The sequence below is a fragment of the Chaetura pelagica genome, unplaced genomic scaffold, assembly GCF_000747805.2.
Source record: "Chaetura pelagica isolate M959 unplaced genomic scaffold, ChaPel_1.0 scaffold24, whole genome shotgun sequence".
Classification (NCBI taxonomy): domain Eukaryota; kingdom Metazoa; phylum Chordata; class Aves; order Apodiformes; family Apodidae; genus Chaetura; species Chaetura pelagica.
Window position 1 is genome coordinate 1,465,861 of NW_009953077.1, and position 26,184 is coordinate 1,492,044.

The 26,184-nt window shown below is 41.4% G+C and overlaps 1 protein-coding gene across 1 annotated transcript in view; it reads left to right on the top strand.

The window, feature by feature from the left end:
- Positions 1–18,560: 18,560 nt before the first annotated feature.
- The window catches only part of FOXP1 (forkhead box P1), a 307,907-nt gene continuing 300,283 nt past the window's right edge, over positions 18,561–26,184 (top strand). Inside the window, exon 1 of the mRNA XM_009996885.1 lies at positions 18,561–18,679. The gene's annotated coding sequence lies outside the window, so the exon portion shown is untranslated. The remainder of the gene's footprint in view (positions 18,680–26,184) is intronic.

Below are 26,184 nucleotides of genomic sequence, written 5' to 3' on the forward strand. Positions count from 1 at the left end.
TCATGTTAATTCAGTGATCTTTTTTCTTAAGGTGTCACAGAAGATGTCTTTTTGTATCGCTGGGGTAGAGAAAGAAGGGGAGAAGGCAGAATGAGAACATTGAACCATGTAAAATAAAAGAAAGAGACAAGCAGAGAGCTGGGAGTGCTAAATATGCTTCAGCCTTTCAGGAGAGCTGGTTTCAGTAGAGAAAGAGGTAAGAGAGTGTAAGCAGTAGCTTGCTTGCTAGAAAATGTCTTTTGTGGAAAAGATGGGAGGAGAGTTTGAGTTTTAATGACTAGAGATGAGGAGCTAAGGTGGGAATCTGGCATGGGGTGCAGCAAATCGGTTGTGGATCAGTAATTAGAGAGAGGAGGAGGAATCAGAAGTGTTTCTTAACTTAGAAACGAAGATGTGACTGGCTGCTGGCTGTTGCTACTCAGAGGTAGGTAAAGAAGAAAGGAATCTGTTGGGCAAAGTCTTCCCTGCAAAAGACACAGCCAAGGTGAAATCCAGTTGTGGTTGTAGAAGAGAAATGTGGAAGAGAATAAGCCAACGTTAGCAAAGAGCTCTCCACCCCATTGGGCAGGGCAGTGGCACATCTGCAGGGCTGGTCCAGGGGCCGAGTCCTCCCTGTGAATGTCAGTGGGAGAGGTTCTCCTTGTGGGGCCTGGGCAGGAGAAGCCAAGAAGGTCATTGCTGATGTGTCTTTTTATTTCAGTGGCAGAGTGTCAAAGCAGGTAACTGCTGTGTCTTTTCTGTTCAGACTTCAAGACTACTTCTGCTTTGTTTCACTGTTATCAAAGGAGTTTTTTGCTCTGATCTGTGTGAAATTAGGCAAATTACTGAGTTACAACTTCCCACCCCCCCTTAATCTTAAGAACCTTTTGTTGAAAATGCATTTGGCTTTAAATATAGAAGATTAACCATAAGATGGTAGAGTGAGCCAATTTTGAGTAGTTTAGGAGTGGAAGGACACATACCAATAACTTTGCAGATCTTGAATGGATGACAGATTTCCTTGCAATGGTTTTTAAATGAATAAAAACAAGTGGTTTTTAGCCAATTCTGGAGTAATTCTAATTTGTCTCTTTCTGAAATTATATTAAAACCATTTGTCCTCTTTTGAAATAATGAAGAAGCATAAGAGCAAGTAAATATGCTCTTACTATTTCTGTCCTTGACCTACATAAACAAGTGTGTATTCAGGCTCAGGATTGAGTCTTGTATTTGTGAAAAGGCTAGGGCAAGTTACATTGAATTATTTCTTTTGAGGTACTTCCTATTTAGAAAGTTACTTGTTGAAGTCTCATCACCCAAAATACGAAATATCAGTGCTATTTCTACTGGAATCATTAGGTTAATATTCCAAAGGACTTGTATGACTGTTCATTTGTATAAAGGGATGGGATTTTTGAAGCTACAATGCATTTGTACACACACACTCACTAGCACACAACACTTGTTGATGATTCAGAGGAGTAGAGTAATTCAGCTCTTGGACTGCCTCACGTGTGATTGGCTTCCTTTCTGGGGGACTTATTTTAGGGAAAAATCAATGTCAACTGAAAAACATTCCATTCTGAAAAGACAAAAATTCCCCTACTTGTGAAAATGTGTCTTGGCAGCTGATTTAACTTATGATACAAGATTTAACACTTTTCACTAAACATGAATATTTACCATGGCAACAGCTACGTTACGGGCCACATGTTGGAGACTTGCATGTTGTTGCAGGAACTTGTAGCTCACCACATTTAGCCGAGTCCTTGTTCCCACTGGCAGAAGGAGCCCACTCCTGCAGCTGTTTTAGGCCTGGACCTCCTGGTGGGGTCAGTGGTGTCCGACGTGCCTCCAGCAAGGAGCAACTCATTGCTCCATTGGGCGTTTGCTGGTGAGTGGCACCATGGTGCTACATATAGGCAAAACACTTGATGGTAGAAAAACCCAATAAAGAGCACGCATTGGCCTCAGATTTGGCTTTCCCATGGAGGGCCTGGAAGAGCTTACTAAAAGTCTCACTTCTCCAGACTCTGTTTCTCCCTCCCCATCACCCCCCAGACATGGGCAGATCAAACATGTTTTGCCATGTGCAGTAACAGGTCTGCTGTGTCCTCTGACCGATCTGCCCTCTGCCCTGCCCCCCTCCTACTGTCTCAACTCCTTGTCACCTTTCATTTGCATTGTGGCAGCTTTTCAGGCAATGTTCATTGAATCACGCTCATCAGGGACTTAATAAAAGCGTGGCAGTCGGGACAGGGCCCTGGCAGCCCTGGTGACAAGTGGGGTGTGAGGCTGCTGTGCTGGAAGCGATGGGCTGGCTCTTCTGCATGGGCAGAAAGTTTGTGGCTTTGGAGTTGTTAGAAGAGCAAGCCAAGGCAAACAAAGTAAATGGTGGCTTCAGATGATTTAGGTTGCAGGTAAGTGGTTGTTTTTTACCTGAAAGAGGACTAGATAATCAGGCAATAAAACTGTAAATCCTAGCTATGAGGACTAGGTGGGAAACAGTAGGAGGATTTAACTGTGTAAGTAATCACAAACATCTGCAGGTATCTTGAGTAGGAGCAGGTTTGGGTTTTTTTTGAGAATATTATAAATGTACTTGTTTTAACATAAAGCTAGCAAAGGGTTAGCCAGAAGTCCCTTTTCCCAGAGACAAAAACTCTCTGTTCAAATGTTTATTTTACCTTTCTCTGATGTGTTTGGTCTTGGCCATCCATAAGGAAAAGGCATTGGTCTGGAGGGACTCAGACCTTTCCTCTTCTGGGCACTGATGGGAACTTTGCCCTTTTTCTGTAATTTAAAATATCCCAATTTATATTAAACCAGTTATACAAAGCAGAAGCTAAGTGTGCAACCAGGAGCATAGCCTGTGCTGGGCCTGGTGCTGGTGTGGTGATGGTTGGGCTGGGTGGATACTCGTCCCCCTCCATCTGCACTGGGCTGTGGTGGCATGGGGGGGCCCTGCCCAGCTGGTGCTGCTGGTACCATGGTCCCTTGGTGCAGGTGCTGCTTTCAGCTCTGAGGTTGGTTTAAATCTTGGCCTGTATTTGGTGTGAATTTGCCAAGCTGCACTGATCCAAGACTTAAATTATTTGCTTCTCTTTTTAGTGTCATGTCTTTTAAAGGTGTTCTCTTTCTTTCCATTTTGCGTTAAATTAAAATTAAATGGTTCTGCTTTGTAGATTTAATAGTGTACAAATACATCTATTTTTTAATCCTTTTAGCCTCTGTATATCTGACTGAGAAAAAAGCAACAGAGTAGGGGCCTCTGATTTTTGTTTTACTTGAGTCAAATACCCTATTGGGATTTCAATTATAAATGAACGTTACACTTGTTTGTTACTAAGGTGACTAGAGTGTCAAGGTTATGTGGATGTTGTAGTATTACAAATGCAAAGATAATGCAAAAAAGAAAAATAGTTGTGTTGGCTAAAATCATCCTATTCCTATAGCATAAAGTTGCACACTGTCCTACATTTCAATTCTTGTTCTATTAAATTACCTGTTTAATAATTTGAATCCAGTGTTATTTTTATATTATATTGCAAATGTGTGACTGTGAGGTTATTTTTAAGATATATTTATTAAGGGAATGAATACAATAAGACAAGTCATTGCAGCCCACGTACAGTTCCTTGACTTCTCATTTTATGATGTTTCAATTGCATATGATTACTGAATGTAAGTTTTAACTTTTATGAGGCTTCGTTAGAGATGCAGCTGTGTAGAGAGAAATTCAATAGAATTTGATATTATTTTTTTTTTAGAGCTCTGAAAGTGTAGTGAGGTGGAGCAACTTGATGGAGCATAATTTCAAGCTTCCTACTCTGAGCTTGAATGCTCAGTTGCAGGGTCTTCAGGGGCTTAGTTGTGCTGCAGTAGAAATTTGCTGCTGATGGCCTGAGGAAGCGCGTTAGCAGGAGGTCTCTGTGTTTGGGGTTTGGGAGATCTGAGCATCTCAAATCAAAGGGATTTTGCCTTTTTTTCAGGGTAGGATACAGAGAAGGTGGTGTTGTCCTCGGTTAGGGCCAGGACTAGCATGAAATGCTTTTTTCTCCCATGTGAAACAAGGTTCTGGTGGAGAAATACGGTGCCTGTGAATCTGTGGCATTCTCTTCTAATTTAGAATCTAAGTAAAATGAACTCCCCAAAAGCCAATATTGAAAGTCATCTTAGTGAGCAAGTGCTGAGAAAACAATTTTTGAGGCACATCTAGAGGAATTATGTAGTAAATGAGTAAATCTACCCTGTGGTCAAATGCTGTAGTGCTTTGTGTGAATACTGAGTGGGAGCGTGCACCATCAAGTATAATTTTGTTGCATAATTTATTAGCATCTTGAGTTTGTTTTTAATGTATAGGTATGTAAAAATCTATAACTGAACAATAATGTCTCTTAGTAGAAGGAACCCCATATTCAGAAGTAATTGTAGCATTACCTGTTTATGGAAAATTTGTTTCATGATATCGACTATGTATTTCCAAACACCAATTTCTCATATGGTTGCAATCCAAGATCCAAGGCAAAAGCATCCTTCTTGGAGTGTTAAGAAGAAGTATTTTTATCCTCAAATTTTACTCAGTGATTCTCAGCCTTTGAGGTGCTGATGCCTTGCTGCTGATGGCTTCTCTGACTAGGGACAAGCCTTGTGGGGAGGAAAAGCTGAATTTACCTTGTCTCAGACTGTGAACTGGCAGTTTATTGGGAGTCTGGTCCTTGCCTGTGGGGAGTGGAGAGGAGGGACAGGCAGTGGCACTGTGTCTGAGCAGAGCATGGGGGGGTTGGTTTCATTCTGCCCCTAGAACATCATCTCCAGAGAAATGGTATTCCTGGGCTGTGCTGCCTCCCACAACAAGAAAAACAGATCAAAAGCAATGAAGCAGACAATTACATAATGAAAAACAATAAAATGCATCTTCTAATATGTACTGGTAGTGACCATATGACTTTATTGTAAAAACTCAATGTGATTACATTTCCAGGTATTGTGCTGTGTGATAAACTCCGGGAAAAAGTGAAGAACAACTTAGAAGGAGAAGACTTCTTGTTTAATAGAAACCTCAGACTTTAAAGTGACGCGCAGCAGAGAATAAATGTCCATCATCTATCAAATGAAGTTTGAATGGTTTAGGTCACACTAGACAAACACTTTTCACCCAAAAGCCTTCTTCTCATCTTCATTAATCAACAACACCTTAAGCTTGTGGCCCTCTTCTTCTTTTCCACTCTCTCAAAAAATAATAATCTACTTGATGCCTACAAATCACTCCTGGCTGGCATTCGTTAGGCGAGTTATGAGCCGTGGCTGCTGCTGCTGCTCCCTTCGGTGCTGCCTCCTGTGCAGGGAGAAGAGGGCTGGAAGTTTGTGAAGAGGCTGAGGAGGGGGGCATGCAGATTGTAGGCATGGGAGGTGGTGAGCAGAAAAGAGGGGAGAGAGGTGAGAGGAAAATGTAACTGGCATTGAGGATTCCTATATGGCACATCCCTTTCTTGAACTGTGCTGTGCAGTCGGTACAGTGCGTCTCATTTCTTGCAGGGGTGTGCAGGGTGTGGAGCTGTGTGAGGCTGCACAGCCCAGACCTGCGGGTGGCAAAGAACACACCCTCTGAGGGTGGTGGTGCTGCATGGGTAAATCCCAACAGCCAGGTCTGGAGCTTTAAGACAGAAAGGCAGACATCCATGGCCAGGCTGGAGAGGTTTGTTCTCTTCTGCAACTCCCTCAAGGTGGCCCAGGCTGCCCTGGGGGATGCTCAGACCCAGAAATTCATCTTTCATTTGCTTTCCTAGTCTGCAGGCTCATCTACATCATCGTGCTTTGTGGTTTTTTTTTCTGCTGCCCCCTCTGAGGTCTTCAGCTGTGCCATGCACGAGCCATTCAATCCCCTTTTCCTGGTAGGAAACTACCTCACTTACATTAATCCTTCTTCAAAACCTCCTTATTTTTATGCTTATCCTTTTCCAATATATGGGACTCCTCTTGGATTAACTTCCCAGTTTTTCCCCTTGCCTTGCTTGCCTGCTGCTTCCTTACCAGTTCTTTTTTTTTTTCTCTTTCAAATAAACTTTTCTGGCTCCCTCCCCAGCTGCCTGGAAGTGATTTGTTCAGCAGCTCAGTCCCCTGGTTTTCAAAGGCCACAGACTGTTTTCCCTCGTTTTCTACCTTCCATCTTTCTTTCTGTCATTCTAGGAAACAGTCTGACAGACATGGCTTCTTCACAACCACCAATTAATGTTAATCTGTATGACTGTAATGGGCACAGTTAGCAGAAAAGATCTGTTTGAAGGTAGAATTTTCTGTGAGTGGAAATTTCTGTAAATCTGTCAAGGAGAACTTGTTGGGGGGAGAGAAGTCCATGTTTTAATTGCAGTATGGAAGTTGTTTTTTCCCCACCTGCATTTTAAGTGTTGCTTTGTGCTTTATTCATCTGACCTGCAATTGCTGTTGTCTGACAGTTATTATTTAGATTTTGGGTGTATGTAGCTAGGAAAAATGCTGTTCTGCAAAGGTGTTTCTTGACCAAACGTGGGGTTTGGAGGATGTCACCATCCATGGTGATGTGGTCCAGCACTGGGGGGCATGGGGTTCTCTCACCCACCCAGCTCATCACTGGCATTTTGCAGTCACTGTCCTGTTCTCTGCATCCCCTTGAGGTAATTTGAAGGGAGCTCTGGTTATCATTATTGTTTGAAATGCTGCACAGTGATGTGAAATGGTGAGGGTTTGGTGGTGGAGTGGGTCCCCATCCCTTGCTGGGCAAAGGGGACCTGCAAACCCACAGCCTCATTAATGGGGGAAGGAGGATTCACCCGTTTGTGGGAGCTGCTCACACACCATGGAGTATCACAAGGTAAGCCAATTTCCTACCCCAGTACCTTCCTCTTTTCCACTTCTCTTCTTCACAGTTTGAAAACCATAAATCACTTATTTCAAATGTATTTAAGGAGAAGAATATTTTCCCCTGCATTCCCAGTTTATGCCTTGTAGCGAGTACAGTTGGGATCATTCATGTGCTAAACCAAGAGAAATATTCTTCTTTGATACAGTATCTTAATTTTAGCCAGTTTCCTCTTTTAGTCAGTTCTTAGATAATGAGTTTTTAGATGTTGCTCATTCTGCCACAAAAATAAAATGCAAACTAGGATGTTTTAATGTTATTTATAACTAATGTTTACATAATTGGTTAAACTTCTGTGTTCACACGGACATTTTGCCATTGTGGACCTGTCTCCCCTCTTTTTTAAAGTACGTTAGTGATGGGAAGTGCAGGGGTGGTGCTGGGATCCTGGTTGTGCAGAGCATCTCCCTGTCAGGATAAGGGCTTCTCCCACCTCACACTACCTGCCACCTCAGGCAGATTTACCAACAGGTGTCCTTGCCCTGTGTTCTTAGGGACACTTACTGAAACCTCATTATATGATACAAGTTCTTCAAGAAGTTTTACCTCTACCAGGCCTTATAAGTGCAATATTTGCATATAAAGCTTTTTGCATGTGGCCCTTCAGGTCTGTATGAGATTAAGTCATTTGCTGCTCTAGAAATTCTCTTTTGTGTATTGACACGATGTCATAAGGGGGACTTACTCATCCGACCTGGAATTGCTGTTGCTTGATGTGCTTGTGTTTTTTTTTTCTTTTGGGTGTATGTAATTAGGAAAAATGCTGCTCTGCAAAGATGTTTCTTGACAAAAAAAAAAAAAAAAAAAAGGTTCTGGTGACATTGTAGAAAAACTAGAAGAGTTATATTGTTTGTGTTTTTTCTTAAAAAAAGAAGCAAGGATAACTGTTAAACAGCAGGGTGCCACTGAATGTTGGAGAAGCTGCAGGAATGGCTTGTTTTCTGTTATGTGACTGCTTTGGCTTTCTCATTCTTGTTCCTCTGTTTCTTCAGAAAGGCCCTTTAGCCTGCAGATAACAGAAATTAAATTAGTATTGATATAACATTAGACACTCCTATTAATATTGACAGTCTGTCGATACTGTTGTGCTACTTTTGTAATACAGGATGTTAACAGATAATACTTTAAATAAAAACACACTAATCTTATAATCACTGAACATGTAGTGGGGTCTCGACTCAGCTCACTCCTTCCTGAGCTGTCCCAGCCCTGCCTGCCTGCAGCTCCCAGTGAATCCCATGAGGGCTGGGCACGTCATATCTCCTGGGCTTGAGCCTGTGGTCAGGGAGGTGTGGTGAGGCAGAGGTGATGGCTGAGAGTGGCAAGGAGTAGTGGTGGACACCTCGCAAGGCTGGTCCTGAAAGCTGGTGTGTCCATTGCACCGAGCTCTGGGAGCCCACAGGGGCTGTGGGTGGGTGCAGACCTGGCTGCCGGATCAGTTTTACTCCCATGGTTGCTCGTGACTTTTGATGAGGTGCTGCCCACCCCCTGCACAAAGCAGCACAGGGATGACATCAGGTTCTGAGGCAAGCCAGCAGATCCCTGCTGGACCATACTGGCTAGGCATGCACAGGGTCAGAACACGTGAGGTCAGAGCTGTGCCCTTAATCTGCAACGCTTGTCTCGATACTTTGCACTTGTTAGCAGCTCCACATCTCCTATGAACTTTTTTCCTTTTAAGTCTGTCATGAAAATCCTCATGTTCATCAGAGCTAAAGTTATTTGTTAAATGGTGTAAAAAATCTGCATTAAACAATAATGATTACTTTAGTAAACACAGATGTCTTTGTATTATGCAGTGGGGTTTGTACACGAATTTGTACATGTCTGTGAAACAGAATTTGCCATCTACCTTGAAAAATGGGAAACACAGTACACGTTAATTGCTTCTCCCTTTGCCCCCTGCTCCACCTGCTGTGCTGCTGCAATCTGTTGCTGCAGTGCCAAAATCCACAGCACTCAAGGACAGGCTCAGCAGCGAGCAGGTTGGCACTTGCAGAAGTGTGCCCATTGTAGGAGGTAGCAGGCAACAGGCTTAACTTCTGCCTCTGTGTTTTCTAACCAGGAGGATATTTTTTAAAAGGGGAGGGAAAAACCTTTATCTTGCTGAAAACCATCTAGTGATGATCAGTTATTCACCGCATTATTAATGCCTATTTGGACGCTGCTTGGACTGCTGGATTAAACAGCTTTCCCGTTATGTATTGAATAAAATGAAATACATGTCACAACAGCAGAGCTGTGGTGCTGACAACCGTCCTTGGCTGTGCATCTCATTAGAAAGATATACATTTGTCTTTGTTGTGTATCTGTGAATGACAGAAGTTGACAAACATCTTATAAGAAGTTGCTGTTTGGAGAAAGTTACATTTATGGTGCAGAAACCAAGAAGAAACTGCTTGTTATGAAGGTAAATAATTATTTTCTCCACATGTGTTTTATAAATCACCCTCTTCTGCCATAGTAATTACTTGTTACTTTATTGCATATATATTGAAAGAGATCCTCCTCTGGATCACTTACTCTCCAAAAGAAATCCTGAAGGATTTGAAGTTCAGTTTATATTGAAAGTTGTACTTAAAACAGGATTAAAATCCTTGAATTTCACAGCTTTAAAGACTGAATTGATTAGTCAAAAGTATCACATGAGCTCCGTGGGGACAGTCGAGTTTTTCTGTAATGTTTTCTGGGGGCAAAGAGTTACTAACTTTGACAGAGGAAAGGTACTCGAGAGGAGTACCAGGTAGGGTCTCGGGTTGCTGTCAGCAGAGCAGTCATGTTCTGCTTTAAAACACCCAGATGCACGATACATTTGCATAATTTGTGCCTATCAGGCTGCACTTCTGCAGGTGACTGGGACTGGCCCAGTTTAGCACTTGCCTAACTTCGGAGCAGGACAAATTATTCTGCTTGCAGTAATGGTGTGTGTGTGCTTAGGGATCTTTGGACTAATATCAGGAGAATCAAGGAACAATGAGTTGGGATTTATTGTTTTTCTTTAAATAATACTTCTCAAAGTTAAGAACGAAGGTGTTCATCATCTTGGCTAAAATGGCTTTAGCATATTCAGAATGAATCAGAAAAGGAGACATTGCATATTCAGCTACATTTGTATGACTCCCCAGATTTCACAGGCATTGCAAGGGTGCCAAGTGGGTGCTGCGTTGACCCACAGAAACTTGAGAAGACAGTTGAGAAACCAGTGGGAAGAGACAAGTGTGTACTTGAGGGAGGGAGGAGAAGAGGGGAGGAAGCAGGCAGGAATCCCCTTTTCCCACTGTCCCACCATCTCCAATGTGTGATGGGGTGGAGGTCACACAGCCCACTTGGAAATATCTGTAGCTAGTGCAAGGAAACTTGGCTGTTGCTGGGGCTTGGTTATTGATGCACAGTTTGGTGTGGGTTTTTGTTTTTTCTCTTTCTTTTCATCTAGACCCATTCACCTTTTGGTATCCTGAAGCAGAGAACACAATCTCTGCAAGAAATCATCATTTGGGGAAAAGTCTGTACTGGAGGAGTTCTCAGCTTACACTCACCCTTGTGACTGAAATTGTTTTACGTCTGTTACAAGTAACACCTAAAATTGCCACTTAACCTTGCAGGCACTTTGTTAGGTCTGTGTTTTTGATTGCAGCAGCTGGGGTGGAGTTTCCTTTGGGAATTCAAGGAGTAGGAAGTGTTGTTTGTAGTTTTTTGTTGAATTTTTTGCTGACTGGTGCTAATGTGTAGGTGGGGATGTGCTGCTGTGTTTGTAATACTTTTATTGTTTATGGAATTGTTAGTTAATTGATGGTAACAATGCCTGGAGCCTGGGAGAGGTATTCTTTTATGTTTGTTCAGCTCAGAACAAGTAAATAATTTTAGAACTTAAAAAGAGATTCAAGATTATTCACCTTAATTTATTTACCTTGCAGGTTTGCATCTATGATTTCTATACCTTGCTATCAAGTTTCCCCAAATTAATTTGTATTATTTCTGACAAAGCAACAGATGAGAAGAATTATTTTTATTTCTACTGGTTTGTAGGATTCAGTAGGGTGTAGCTGGTGACCCAGGAGCTCAGGAGCAGGTGCTGCACCTGAACTTGCTCGCACCCAGTTTGTATGGATGTGGTGAGGTCCCAAGTTGAGGGTGTCCCTTTTTCCCTTGCAATAATTTTGATGTGAATCTAGAAGACAGCAGAATATCTGGTGGATGAAAATGTGTCTTTGAACTCCTTTTAATTGCTTGCTGGTTTACTCAAACTAAAACCTACTTGGTAACTTTGTCTTACACATTTTTCCAATGAAATAAAATTCAAACCAGCCCACAAACTAGAGAATGGTTTTTATTTGTATGTGGTGTAGTTCCATCTGGTCCATGTTAAGGACCTCAAAAGTATATGTGATTAGCTTTATAGTTCACTGCTAAAGGTAGCAAAGCTGGCTTTTAACATTTTTCAAATTTGCAGCTAGCATCTCAAAACATTTGCTGGCATTTCCTGACTGTGATTACCAACCAAAGACTTTCTTGGTTGCCTTTTCATTTTTTAAAGTATGTTGCATAGTTTTCCAGCTTAAAATATCACTGAAGCCTCTGCCGTTCACTTTATAACTTGTATACAAACTATCCATCTCTGTCAAGACTGGTCAGTCTCAAATCCCAAAGCTCAGTGGTAGGAAACATCAGATAACTTATACCATTGAAGTAGTAACATCTATGGCTGTTGCCAACACTGAGCTCATGCTCAATAAAAGGAAATACCACACATTGGAAATAATAGGAAAGGTGAGCTCGGCTGCTTCACAGCAATTAAGGGGGAGGGTTTAAAGTGTTTGCTAAAAGCCAGCTCAGAGATGCCCATCAAGTGCAGAAGGGAGACTCAACATCATCAACCTACCCCAGTTTAAATTTCAGGCCTTTGCCCATCAAAGTCCTGTTTTCCCACTAAGTGTGAGTGGTTGAGACCTTGAAGATTAAAAAAAGTGTCTTCTACTGCATTTAAGTGAAGCTGTTCCCTTTTGCAGCCCTTTTACAACAAATGCATGTTTGTACCTGGAGTTACTGTGCACTGAAAAGCCTCAGCACCACCACAACCTCCCAGAAAGATCCAGAGCCCCAAACTAAAGAATTTCCAAGGGTTTTTCTGCCCAAGGCTCCATGGCTGCCTATTTCTGAAATACAATTTTAATAACAATTTTAGCAGCTGCAAGGTTTTTTCTTTTGATGCTTTAATTCTCATTCACCTGTTTATTTGGCAAACCCATGCACTAAAGGCCCAGAAACTACCCTGTTTTCTGCTGGGACGTGGGGTATTACCTTAATGCTTTACTAGTTTGCTGCACCTTAATGCTGCTGCTGGAGAGAAAACATAAGTGTGAGGTGTGGATTTCACTCTCCATCCCCTCCAATTAGCAGAAAATGCTCCCAGCACCTACCACACATTGGAACAGCCTGGGAGGGGGTGTTTTCCAGGGCACTTTTCCCTGTGCATAGCAGTAATTTGGGGAATTTTTCTAAAAGTGCAGCATTTAGACCTCGAGGAGGCTGCCTCTTAACCTCAAGTATGTCCAGAAGTGTGTAGCAAGAAGTGCCAAGGATTTTCAGGAGTTGAGCTGAAGGTGTTGTTTGAAGTTAACCATATTTTATTTTCTGAAACCCTTTCTTGGGACTTAATTTATATAGCGCTGTGATGGGCATGTATAAACATTGTGATCAGGTTACAGTAAGAGTGGAAAAGGTAGGCTTTTTTTCTTTTCTCACAAAAGAAAATCTAAGAAATTCAGTTGCTTGGCCCATAAAATGCACATTTCTGTTACAGATTAGTCTTATTTTAAAGAGGCTGTTACTTATACAGTAGTACATTAACAAAGTGTCCTCTGAGTTTTATGTAGCAAATGTTTATGCTCCGATTTAGAGAGGCCCAACCACTATTTCCACCCCCAAATTCTTAAAATGAGGTATTTGGGTGAAAAAGCTGTCCATATGACATGGGGGCATTTCTGGGGTGTTTCTGGGTTACACACAGGTGCCTGGGAGCTGGGGAGTGGGTATGTGGGATCCCCGATAGCTGCATCCAAGCAGCTCTTCAGCAGCAAGGTGGGGGCTTTGCCCAACCTGCTGGCTGCAGGAGGCTGGATCCTGTACAGAGCCAGGGTGTAAAGAGGTTTGGAAGCTCCTGCACACTTTTTGCCCCTTTTTGGAAGCAGTGGTGAAGCAAAGCAGAAAGCCCTGTGGTGGGATGAAGACATCCCCTGTCCATCTCTGCCTGTAAAGCTGAACTGAAGCCTTCCTGCACTGCTTAAAATTGTAATTTTTGATAAAAGGCTGTGTAATAACTTGAGAAATGTGTGAGAAGATCTCTTGTTAATACTGTATAAACCTTCTTTAACTTCAGGAAGCTTAAAATCAAATTTGGCAGAGCTTACAAGGGCAGTGAACATGTAGCCACTCGACTCCAGAAACTGAGAGAATCAACTGACAAACCTGCAGTATTTTGATTTTTTTACAATGCTATCTGAATTCTTGAACGTATTTACTTCCTTGTGCATGAGTGTAAAAATATGTGCTTGACTTTACTTATATGTTAAAAATTTCAGTCTTGCATTCTGTGCAAAGATTTTTCCCATCTCTTTGGGAAGACCAGATGAGGAGAGTGTCACAGTGCAATTTAGGTTCTCTGGGTTTCAGACTTTTAAAAAAAGAGGTAATAAGGTAGGTTAATTGTGGAACTAGGAGGCTCCACTGACTCATCTTCTGAATAAAGAAATTCAGATGTGTGGTGACCTCAAGAATGTGAATTTTTAGAGCAGTTCAAGTTAGAAATCTGGGATAAATTCGGATATTTGAAAGTCATGGTAACAACCATTTGTAAGAGCGTCTAATGCTCTGTAGTAAGATTGCATAAGGGCACAGGATGAAGTATCTGATTTTCTTTTAATTTTTTTTTCCCTTTTGGCATTCTGTTTGTGACAATTACATGACTCTATTAACTGTGTGTGGAAGGAAGCAGTGTTGTGAAATGAAGAGAGATTTCCTTCATCTGTTACTCTGTAGGTAATTTTTGTGCTTTTTCCAGTATTTAAGTACCTCTTAACTGCTTGCTGTCCATCTGTATACCATTCATGGTACTGTAAACTAGTATATGTAGCATGACCTTGTAACTTGCTTTGTTTGTGCATCTGCCAGTACAATATGTTGTCTTTCCTTAAAATGCAAATATGCTCCACGCAGTACAGAGCTCCTTAGTCAATAAATAAATGGAGGTAAAAAACTGTACCTAATACCCATTTAATTTAAATTCATTTTATAAACATAAAGACGCCTTTTAAGAGAAGCTTTAATTCAGACTAGCACCTTGATTTGTGGTTGCCATGGAGAATCAAATCTGTCATTTGACAAGAAAAGTCACCCATTTATGACAGCACTTTATCTTGTCTCTCCAGGGGAAGAAAATGTCAAAAGTGAGAGCAGAAAAAAATAAAGCCTTGAAACACCAGAATTTCTTGATTTCATTTTTATTATTCAGCTATCATATCCTTTCTGATAATAGCAAGTTGGTGAAAATAAATAATGTTCCTACAGTAAAATCAAATATTTCCTATTGGAATGGACAGGGCTCTTTGTGATTGTCGGTGCTGTGAAGTCTGGCAAGAAATAGTGTTATTAGATAAACCCACAGTGCCCAAATCCCATTTTCTTTTCATTACAGTGTCAAAATAATTATACCTGTGTAATTTGGGTAAGAAATTGTAGAATAAGTAAAATGGTCCATTGGAAGAGATTGCTCTAAGCTTGTGTTCATTATAGGGTGGGGTTTTTACATGCTGAAGAAAAAAAGAATAAAAAGGAAAAAAAATGGTATAATTTGAATAAAAATGTCTGGTTGCTCTTTCATGTTCTTTGCTACCAGAGGAGATGACAAGTGCTGTGTTCTGTTGGGGTTTTTACATCCCTGCATCTTTGAAAAAAAGAGAGCTAAAAGAGGCAGTAGTTTTAACACTTTTTGATTCTCGGGTGAAAATTTCTGGAGTTTCAAAGACATGAGATAAAATTGATTATTGCCTAAATTTGTTTTCAGTGTTTTTATTTAGTAGGATTAAGAAATAGTAAGAGTGGGGGGTTTTCAGGAATATAATTAACTATCGCAAGTGTTTACACGTGTACATTTAATCCGTATAGACACTAAGTTGCCCCCGGGGAAGAAACACTTACTGTAGCATTGCATGACTTTCTACAGAAATCTAAAAAGTGCCATTGAAATAAGGAGGCTAAAATAATCCACTCTGTGCCTCTTTCTTCAGACGGCGTTTGTGCCTTTCGCAGTGTTGCGGGGTTTGATGTGGTTCAGGAGTAATCTTGTATCAATGAGATAGCATTATAATAGAAAGTCCTTTAGTGGTTTAGTGTAAATATTGGGCTGGTAGGGGAGCTGCTTGCTGGAGCGGTTGTGCCTGCAGGAGATTACAAAAGGGGAGAGAAAGGAGAGGGTCGGAGTCTCTTTTTTTTTTTTTTTCCCCTTGAAATTGGCTGGCAGTGCCAGATCCGTAGCCAAAGCTACTTGGGATCTGCTGTGAGAAAACAGGCAGCACAATAGTTCCCTATTCCTGCCTTCACACGGAGCCTGAAGCCAAATCCTGCTCTTAAATACTTGTGTGTCACTCTGCTTGCCTTCACCAGGCACTTGCCATGCCTGTCCGGTGGAAGTAAGTGATGTGTTCTGTCCTGGGGCTCTTTAAAAATGGGTGTTTTTGCAAATGTCACCTTAGTGGGGAAATACTTGCAATTTGTATTTATTTTTTTTAAATTATTTTGATTTTAACACATATTAGCATCATGTCATAGGAAGTGTGTTAGCATGGGCTAGCAGGATGTGATAACTTAGGGGTTTTTTTTGTGAAACTGTCTGGAATAAGAGAGGGTGAATTAAAGATACTCTCTGGGGTTATGGAATCTTAAAGATATTAAAGGGTCTGATTTCCATAATGTCTGTCTCTCCTTTTGCCCAACTGTTGATATAATCTGCTTTAAAATCGATTTGCTGTCATCATGTAATCAAAGCCTTAATTGCATCATCATTGACTTCAGCATTTTTTGCTGATAAATTTGTGGGACTGATGGTGAAAATGTTGTGAAAAAAGAAACAACAAGTGCTTGAAATAATTTTGCTGGATGTGCTGCCTCTTGCATGTGGATGAAAAATTTCACAGGTAATCCAAGAGTCCCTGAATTACAGTGAGAGGTTTGAAAATGGTTTTCTGTGTTCAAAACACTGAAATGTTTAACTTCTTGAAGTCAGGAATATTCAAAGGAGTAACAGAAGATTGATATTTAGCATGGCCTGGTCAAATCTGCCTTTTATTTAGTCCATTTCAAATAGTAACGTTCTCCAAGTTGTTCTTAAAAGAAAATAATATAAAAAAGGGAATGTGGGGGTAAAGCTGCTGGTTTGCTGCGAGGTTGTTTCCTGAAGCCCTGTGTTATCTCCCATGAGCTCTGTCCGAGGGGAGACCGAGTAGTGTTTAAATATTTGTATAAACCAAGAAATCGTGAATAACTTGTCTCTCTAGTTTCCGACAGATGCCGTCTGAAATGGCTGATACCCTGTCCTGAAAATCACAGATGGAAACTTCATCTCAGCACAGTGCTACGGCAATAATGAAATGAAAGTAGCAGAGTCTCATTTACATTTCAGAAATAGTTCTCTGTAGTTTCCTGCTCTATCTACCAGATTTTCTTGCGTTGGTTGTTACCCACATTTAAAGGGCAGTGCTTTGGGTCTGACCCTTAGAGATTTGTGGGTGTGTAGGTGCTGCTCTTCGTTACCCAGGGATGCTGTTTGCTGCAGCCAGTCCCAGCACAGCAGTAACAGAAGCAGCAGCAACTGTTTGATGCCGTTTGACAAAGGTTAACTCCTTCCTTTTGGCTTTCACAGTTCTCTTTAGTCAGAGCTGCTGCAGCACAAGCTTTTCTCAGTTGTTTTTTTTTTCTTTTTTTTTTTTTCTTTTTTCTTTTTCTGATTTATTTAAATTGCATTTTTGTTTTAATAACCTGTTTCAGAAACGTACTGGGCTCTGATATAACATGGCAATGCTGACAAATTGTTTCTGTCAGGGGAAAGTCAAAGTAAATGCATACTTTGTAAAAGTGAATGCTCTGTGTCCTGGGTGCTAATCAGCCTGTGTATGGACTGTGAATGCCTTTTACAGGAGTCTTTGAAAGAGAAGAAGGTGCAAATTACTGGGGAGGATGGAGAATGCCATTGGTCAGGGTAAAAATATGATGCTTGGCTTGGTTTCTGTATATTAGTGCAGCCCCTTCCCCAGCACAATAAATGCCATTTAAGTACTTGGCAAAATTGAGATATGACACTTCTTTTGAACAACACCTGTGACTTTCTCTAAAATTTAGAGGGCCATAAATTAAGGTGCTGAGCATTTAATAAGTCTTCTGAGAGCACCCATTGGTCTCACCAAATCTTTGAGGCTGCCTCAGCAAGCTCAAGTGGGGACATAATGGACGAGGATGACAGCACAGCTCGTCACCATATTAAGAATTCTTCTTTTGTAATGTATGGATGCATATGTCTGTGTGTATGTATTTTTAGCAGAGCTGCAGTGTCTCCGTGTGGGCGGTGTGGGGGTGCAGGAGTTGTCACCAGTGAGGGAAAGCCAAGGCAGCTGTACAGCACTCATCAAGCATGGAGGGTCCTGCCCAGGTCTGGCGGGAGAGGACAAGTCCCACAGTGACTGAACATCCTCCTTGTCAGGTTGGGTATCCAAGACCTTGGTGGCATCTTCTTTGAGCCTCCATAATGAAAAGGGTAGTGATTTCTGGTAGGCATTGGGATTTTTGCAATGATGGTGGCACTGGTTGGCCACCTTAGCAATAGCTACTCCATGGAGCAGTGGGAGCTCCTGGTTCCTTACTGAGCCACACTTTGGAGTCCCTGGAGTCCTCAAGGCACTTTAAGTTGATGAGGGCACTGGTGTACTCCTTGTGGTCTCATCATGGGAGGATCTCAGACTTACAGCTACTGGAGTGATCTTCTCTTCAGAATCTGGGGTTCATGTCTCCACCCTGCTCTTCCATCAGCAGCCCCCAGTGCCACCCAGCAATGTGGTGCAGTGGCTGGCTGTGCTGTTAGTTCTGATGGTGGATGTGCATCTGTGGTGGACCAAAACTGCTTTGTGTTGTCTCCTTAGTGCACTCTCTGGTTATAGCTGCTTCTGGCTGTGACTTTAATTCTCACTTCTTAAAGATAGATTAAAAAAATTTCAAGAAATTACATACATTAAAAACAGGTATACACAAAACCACCCTTGAAGATGGTAGAATCTGATGCATGAGATTTAGGAAATGATAGTTACAGTGACATAGGCCACCTTCACCAAGACAAATGTTGTAAAACTTTCTTGACATGATCATGTAATTTGGATTTTTTAAAAAATTATTATTCTAGTTTATTTTTTTCTTCCCAGGGAGCCTTGTTTGGGCTTTGGCACATCATCCAAACCCAAATGGCTCCCAACTTGTCACACAGTTCCCCGTTCCTCATTTCTGTGTGCCCACCAAGAAACACCTGGGACCGGTTTTGCAGAAGTGCTCTTGGGTTTGCAACCACAGCTGAGGCCAGTTGGGGCTGCCTTTAGCACATGGCGTTGTTAGTATCCACGAAGACCGTGGTTCAGGGTGGGCTCGGATTGGTGCCTTGAGTTATTGGGTAACTCAAACCAGCAGCTGTTAATAATCTCCCTTTTCCTTTGCCTCATTTTCCTACCAGTGAGGTTGTTGTGATGCCATCAGACTTCTCTTCAAGTGGAGGTGAGACTTTCATTAACATCACAAACCCTGATACTGCAGTAAGGGAACTGGGGGATGTGGCCAAGAGGAGTTTGGTATTTCTGTTTTCAGCTCTGGATTTGGATAGTGTGTGCTACTGGGAGCACAGATTTTGTAAGGGCAAAAAGAAATGTTTAATAACTGCACGTTAGATGGGAGTCCCGTAGGAAAAATATGATTGTGTAAGTGAAGACTTGGTTGTAGTACTCATTTCAAAGGTGTAAATCAAGATTGCATGTTGATGTTGCCAACTTTGTTGCCTAGTTTTTGCAACCTTAACGTTATTTTAATATAGCTTTGGATGCAATTCTGTAAAGGATGTACAGCAATATGTTAGCATGCTGTGCCATCCTACATTTAGGGCTTGTAATAAGTTTTCCTTTTTTTTCTTTTTTTTTTTTTGTTTTTGCCAAAAAAAAAAAAAAAAAGTGGCTTTTGAGCACTGAAGTATGTATATGTTCTTATTGCTCCATTTTTATTTGATTCTGGGTCCTGCATCCCTTGTTTTATCACAAAATCTCAAGACTTTTCCTCTGATCTCTTTGTATGGGGGAAGGGGTCAGGGTAGTCTGTGCACTTTACCAAGGCCCTTGGTCAGGGCAGGGTATGTGGGGGTGGTGGGGAGGGTTGGAGCACACAAGAGATTATAACCACTTAAGTCAAACTCTTTCAGGCTCTTCTAAAATAGGGATAATATAAAAAATTGCTGGGAGTAGGGGAAGGCATACCAGGGTTAGATATTTTTTGAGGGGGAGCCTTGTGAGGCTTTTTTAAAATTGTCTAAGGGAAACAGCAGTTGTCATGCTTTGTGTTAAGTTTCTGATGCTAAGGGTTTTTCAGTAACTGGAATGATTACATGCATGGCATAGTTTTGGCTGGTTTTTTTATTTTTCTGTTGTCCTTTCTGCTATTGATGAGCATAGCTACACTAGCCTTATCCAAACTGAAATAAAGGCAGGAAGAAATGTTCACTTCATTTCTCCTGTTTTGATGTCCAAATAACTGGTTCAGGTGGACCCACATATGACAAAATTGATGACCTTAGCAGTTTGTGTGCCTGGCTTTCAGGATGATGGGAGATTGGTGTTCTTATTACTGACATTCTCACCAGCACTGCACATCCCAGGACAATGCATTTCAACTCTCCCTGCCTAAATTTTACCATATATAAAATTAGATAACCTTTGCTGACTTGGCAGGTTTTACAACTATTATGTATGCACTCAGGTGTTCCTGGAGTACTAGCACATGGTCCCTCTTCCCTCCTCTCCCTGTTCCAGCTCTGCCAGCTGGGTGTGAGCTGTTCTGAGGAATGGTCAATCCTGGGCTTAGTTTTCTTAATTGTTTAATAGTCCTGATTGAAAAAGTAGGAGCCCTTGTTGTCTGGAGAGGTGTGTTCAAGGGTGGATCAGGGGGATGTTTGCTTCTGTAGGTCCTCCCTCGCCCTCTTGAATGGGGCAGTGTTTCCCAAGGCAGTAGCTACTGTTTCCTTGGGTGATGACCTGCTCTGGGCTGCTCATGCTTCTGCTCCCAGAGCCCCAGGGCCTCTGTTGGGTTTCTTATGCTCCTTTCCATGTGAGGCTGAATTTAATTATCGGGGATAAGGTCCTCCAGAGCAGACCTTTAAAAGTCCCATATAAAGATGCTGCTCTTAAGTAATTCAATATTTCAACTGCTCTGAGCTGGATTGATTGATTGATTAATGGAGGAGTTCATTTAATTAATCTAGGGCTTCACTAAGTCACATGTGTTACTGTAAATACTGTGATGATGGTGATAAAGAGGGTGGTTTGGGGCTGCAGCTCCTCTCTTGCCTCCCTCTTCCCTTTGGCTTTGCAGCAAAGCTGCCATAAAAGACTGAGATGCACCAGGGCTTGTGCTGGTTGCATCTTGTTGGTTTGCTATCTGTAGGCTGCTAAAAATATTTTGGATGGCAAACAGACGTGAGTCTTTGTCACTTCCTACAAGTGTGCGTGTGGAGCGAGACGGTTTTTCTCCCCCTTAACCCCAGCACATGCCCGAGGGCGTTGCCTCAAATTTTGGATTCTGTAAAGTTGCTATGTCATTGCATGTTGACAGGGACAATATCTGCTGTTCCTGAGTGGGTCCCTCTGCCAATTGCCTGCTTATATTTTGCTCGTTCTTTGCTAGCCACGTTTAGTCCTTGGTGGGGCTCAGGGACCTTTCTGACCTGGGGGCTGGTGGACATATGTTTGTGTGTGCTTTCATGGTGCATGTTCAGCCCTGTGTGCTTGCAGCACCCCAGGGAGTTGTGATACTGGCTACACAGTACCCAAAATCTGCAGTTTTCAGCCCGAAGCCTGGAGTCTTGGTCACGGATGAGCTGTGAAGCCTGTTCTGCAGGCTGATGGAGGTTTCATGGCTGATGTGCCTTCTCCAGCCAAAACCTTTGCTTGTCCCTGTTGGTACCCCTGACAGATGAAGATTTTGTTTTCCCCTGAGGGTTTCCATGTCTGTTTTGAGCACATGGAGTGTTTGGGGACAGGGCTGTTGTGAGTAGTTGTGCAGAAACTCCTCTGGGGCTTTGGTGCTCCCATAACGCAGTCCCCTCATCATGGAGAACTGTTAGTCTTGTGCTGACAGATGTCTTCAGGGGATTTAGGTGGGAAGGGGGTGGCTGAAATGGCAGTGACCCAGGCACCTGAAGCTTTGGTACACGTGTTCCCAAATCCATCACTGTACAATAAATAGATATAGAGGAGACGTGACTGTCCCACCACAAACCCTTGGCAGGGGCAGGAACCCAAACCTTTATCTCATGGGCTGTATCCCTGTGTCTCTGTAGTGAAGTGACAGTCAGTGACTCTTGGATTGGTCATTGCTGGCACATTACCTTGTCCAGGCTTTGTTGATGTAGAAATAAATGAACAGACTCACATAGGATGCACACACAATAATCCACGCTAGTTTTCAATGAAGACTATTAAAAGTCCCAAAAGCAGAGCAGCCTCACGACTGGGTTTGCTCCCACATCACCACTGTGTGGGCAGTTGCACAGCAGCTGAGCATGCTTCTTGTCTTTACTTTTCTTGAACAAGGAGTGAAGCCTTGACTCGTGGACACAGGTTGGCGGTTTGTTGTGTGGTTAGCTCGGTTCTCAGCCCTGAGTGTTGAAAGGTAATGGGGTTCATCTCCAAGAGAGCTTTTTCTCGGCAGGATGTCTAACTATGTGTTGCCTCTGTTTTCTCACTTGCTAGTCTTACAGAATTTAGTCATGGTAGAGCATTTGATGAATAGCCTTTGATAAAAGGCTCTTTTTTTTGTCTTCCTTTCTTTTGATTTTGCTCACTGTTGTAATACTGTGAAATGCTGATGGAAAGCCAAGTGAAAATGATGGCTAAACACTAATGCAATGGGCGATACTTGAACCTGGAGGATCCTTGTGTTGCTTGTGCTGCTGATGGAGTTTTGTAGGTGCAGGTTTGCTGATCCCTGGCTGGGCAGTGTCGGGGCGGGTGGGCCCCTTCCATCTGCTTCACGGCTGTTGCTGCTTCCCAGCTCTGGTTGTAGCACGGGGGGGGAGCATCTTGACCCTCTCTTTACCTCCAGCCCCCAGCAAGGGTGGGATGAAAATCCTGCCTGGCTTGATGCAGGCTCTCCCCCCAGCCCTGCTGTACAGAAGTGTGTGCTAGCAGGAGTTTTAAAGCTTTTTGGATTTGGAGTTGCTGCATTGTTCATCTGATTAAATTGTATTTAATTACCTTTGTATCTTGTCCTTTTGTTTCAGTGTGAAGATTTTAGAGGGAGAGGGGGAGAAAAGATAAAAATCATCTAAATGAGGCTTCATCATTTAAAACACATATAAAAACTCTGTGAGATGCCTTTTATTCCTCAGTCCTTTATCTTCCTTCACAAGCTTTCTGAGAATGAGTAGTGCATGTTGAGGTTTATCTTTGCTTTTATGTGCAGTAGCCACATGCTTAACATCGAGCGCGTTTGAGTCGCATTTCACAGGGCTCTCGCAATCCCTTTATAAAGGGACTGATCTGCTAACATCACCCTCTTTAGATCTAGCAGGCAGGATGTTCTTCCATACAATGAAGTGCTCACAGTCTCTCTTGCCAGACCAGTAAGTGAATGATTTCAAGCCTGGTGGGCAATACTTGTGTCCATGCGTAACACAGACAGACCACAGTAGTAGGCAGCTGCATGTAATTTTGAACTCCACTCATTGAACTGTAATAAAACAATATAAGCACTGCTTGGGGGAAAGATTGGATGCAGTTATCCTTACACAGGGCTTGGACATATGAAAGCAGTGCTGGCTGACAAGAGGATTTTGAGATTTGATTTTGATTGAATTGCAGAATTGAGCAGGCCAGGAATGTCAGTGGAAGGCTAAATGCCTGTAGTGCCATAAAGTTTTATTCATGTGAGGCTTTCCAATATAAAGTAGATGGATTATTGGAGAAGGTGTCAAGGGACATGGAATAGAAGTGCCCAAAACATAAAATGTGGGTATAAGGATAAAATTACGTCTTGCTTAGTACATAATTAGCTCACAAAAATGTTGGGCAGTTTTGTTTATTGTTCAACCTTTTTAAAGCTAATTCATGACATAACATAAAATAATAGTAGTCAGTTTCTTACTTCAGATCTCTCTGTGGCTGGAATTCATACGGCTTCTAAGAACAGGTTTTTAAAAGATGACTACTGTCTTAATTTCTTTTTAATTAGAAAAGGAGTCTCATTTTTTAAAAAAAGGGGAAGGGGGAAGAGAAGTCCACCAGATAGAAAGGAAAAGAAAGAGAGAAAAAAAACTGGAAAAGTCTACAGGATATGAACACTCAGCAGACACTGAAAACTATTATGCTCAAAAACAAGAGCGGGATGTGTATTCACATACCACAACACACTGACTTATTTCATAGCTCAGTAATGCATACGTAATTAGAATCAAATTTGCATAGGACAGCTGATATCCAAATTTGTAGGGCATTAGAGACAGCTTCACTTGTTTGCAGTGAACTATGAACAATAAATAAAGTTGTACAGAAGACTGGATGCAGGTTAACAAGAGTGTGGTGCATTTTTGTGCCCAAATTCTTTATCCATTTACAGACCTCTGTCTCAGTTAACATTTTCCCTAAACATAGTCTAAATCACACATATTATGACTGCAGGAAAATAGTCATAGCTTTATGCTACACCCATTCATTTAGAATTATAAAATAAACAGTCAAGTGGCCTTCTTATTACAAGCCCTTTTTTCTGTTTTAAATCGGGTTTTTTGGAAAGGGGCTTGTTCTGCTAACCTTGCTTTAACCAAGAACTCAAATACCTTTGTATATGTGTAGTTTATAGGGAGGTGGTGTGTGGTGTGTACAAAACTGCCAAATTGGGAGCTCAAATTACTGTCGAATATAAAGTTATGAAATTGTATTTAAAGAACAGCATCTATTTATATTCTCTGAACTAGTTGCCTGTGCACTGTATGTTCTTCCATTTTAGTCCCTCCTGATTGAGCTCACATGTATGTTTAGGTAGTATTTATATGTAATTGCCTTTTTCTGTTGGTGTTTTTTTGTTTGTTGTGGTTTGTTGTGTTTTGGTTTTTCTTTTTGTTTGTTTTTTTGGGGGTTTTTTGAGTCCAAAGGGAACACCCAAATGGTTGTTACTGTGTGGTTTTTAATGGTTGTTTTTGAAATCTTGCATTGAGAGCCTGATTTGTAAATTTTTCAGGAAAGAAATGCCACCTTCAGTGTTGGTGGTAACTCCATGGATTTGTTAAACTTTTATTTACCATGTGTTCTACGTATTATCCCTTCACAGTATTTTGGGTTATTCTGTTATTATTAAGGTTTGCCAAAAGCAGATGTGATGAGAATTTGCCTGATTGAATGGCACCTTATTTCTGATGAGCTTCTTTGGAGGAAAAGGATAAAAAAAAAAGCTCCCTTCTCCCTGCCACCCTGCAATTCTTACCAGCTATAGTCCTTGAATTATGTGTGGTAGAGATGCTGTAGTCAATAGAGCGACTTTTCTTTTCTTTCTCCTATTCCCTCTCCCCCCTCTAGCTTTTTTTTTTTAGTAGGGTTTCACAGCAAACTGTGCTGCAAGGAGCTGGTTTCAGGAGGGGGGGGAGTGGGTATTGTGGGATCATGGCTGTGCGGGTGGGGTGAGGGTGCAGTCAGAGCTGATACAGAAGTCAGCAAGTTGTGCTTGCCCCCCTGTCCAAATAACGCAATTACCCAGCTCAGTCCAAAAGACTAAACTAGCTTTTTTAGTTTTTTAAATTGTCTCCTGAGTTTTAGTAGCTTCTTAAAATTTTAAGAAAGAAGTGGGGTTTCTTTCTCCTCTGCTCCCTTTTTTTTTTTGTTTTGTTGTCTGTACTCATTATTTTCTGCTCAATATTTAGGCAGTTTTAATTTATTTAGAACTGCAGGTTAAATAGACAGGACAAAATGGGTGAGGTTTAGACAGTTTTTAAGTATAACTTTTATTTGAATTCTGTGATGTTTAATTTAAAAATATTTTTTAAAGAAAGGTAATGTTAAAACCTGCAATAAATGTACCATGTTTTAGAAGCTTAAGTAGAAAATAATAATAAAATACATTTTTTCTATTGCCATGTTAAAGAAAATTACCCCAAAGACCTAACTGAAGTTAGCTCTTCCAGTTATGTTAGAGTAACTGATAAGCTATAGCTTAGCATGCTAATGACCTCTTCTGTAGATGAAGAGTTTGGTTTCCATTTTCATTGGGATGGGGCTGAACAGTCAGTTTTGGTAATTCCTTTGGTGGCTCAATAAAACCTGAGAAATGAGTATGGGGCTGAAAAGAGGAAACCTTGTTTTCCTTTCACAATCTAGGAATAGAACAAAGGTGTGAGAGGATGAGATCTAGTACTGCTGAGCTCTTAATATATTCAGTTTCCTTATAACAGATGATGTTCAGTAAATGTTTTACATGCATAAATGCATAAACTTATGTATTCAGCATATTTTAAGTAACTTTCATTTAATAAATAAATCTTTTTTCATTTTATTGCAGTTCCACTTTTCAACCAAATGACGATTGATATGAATAACAAAATTACTAACTAATAACAATAGTAATCATTTCTAACATAGTCATAACTGGAAACTTAGGGATACAATGAATGTGAAAATAACCTGTTATAAAGTTAAGGTTAATGAAACAGTAATATTCTATTAAGTTGCTAACCAATTAGAATCAGTCTTTCTTTAGGAAAATAAATACAGAAGTACAAATGTAAACCAAGATTAAAATCAGTGATTTAAACCATGTTTCCTGCTTTCTGATATAAACCATGATTAAAATCAGTGATTCAAATCACTTTGATTTAAATCAAGCTCATGCTCAGGGTGGATTAGGTTGTGGTCACCAACGTCATCTCTCTGAAGATAAAGGCAGTGAGTCCACAGGACCTCCTGGCTCCCTCAGCCATGTGCAGGAGAGATGCCTGCAAAATTCCATGGGTGGGATTCCCGTTACTGCCCCTC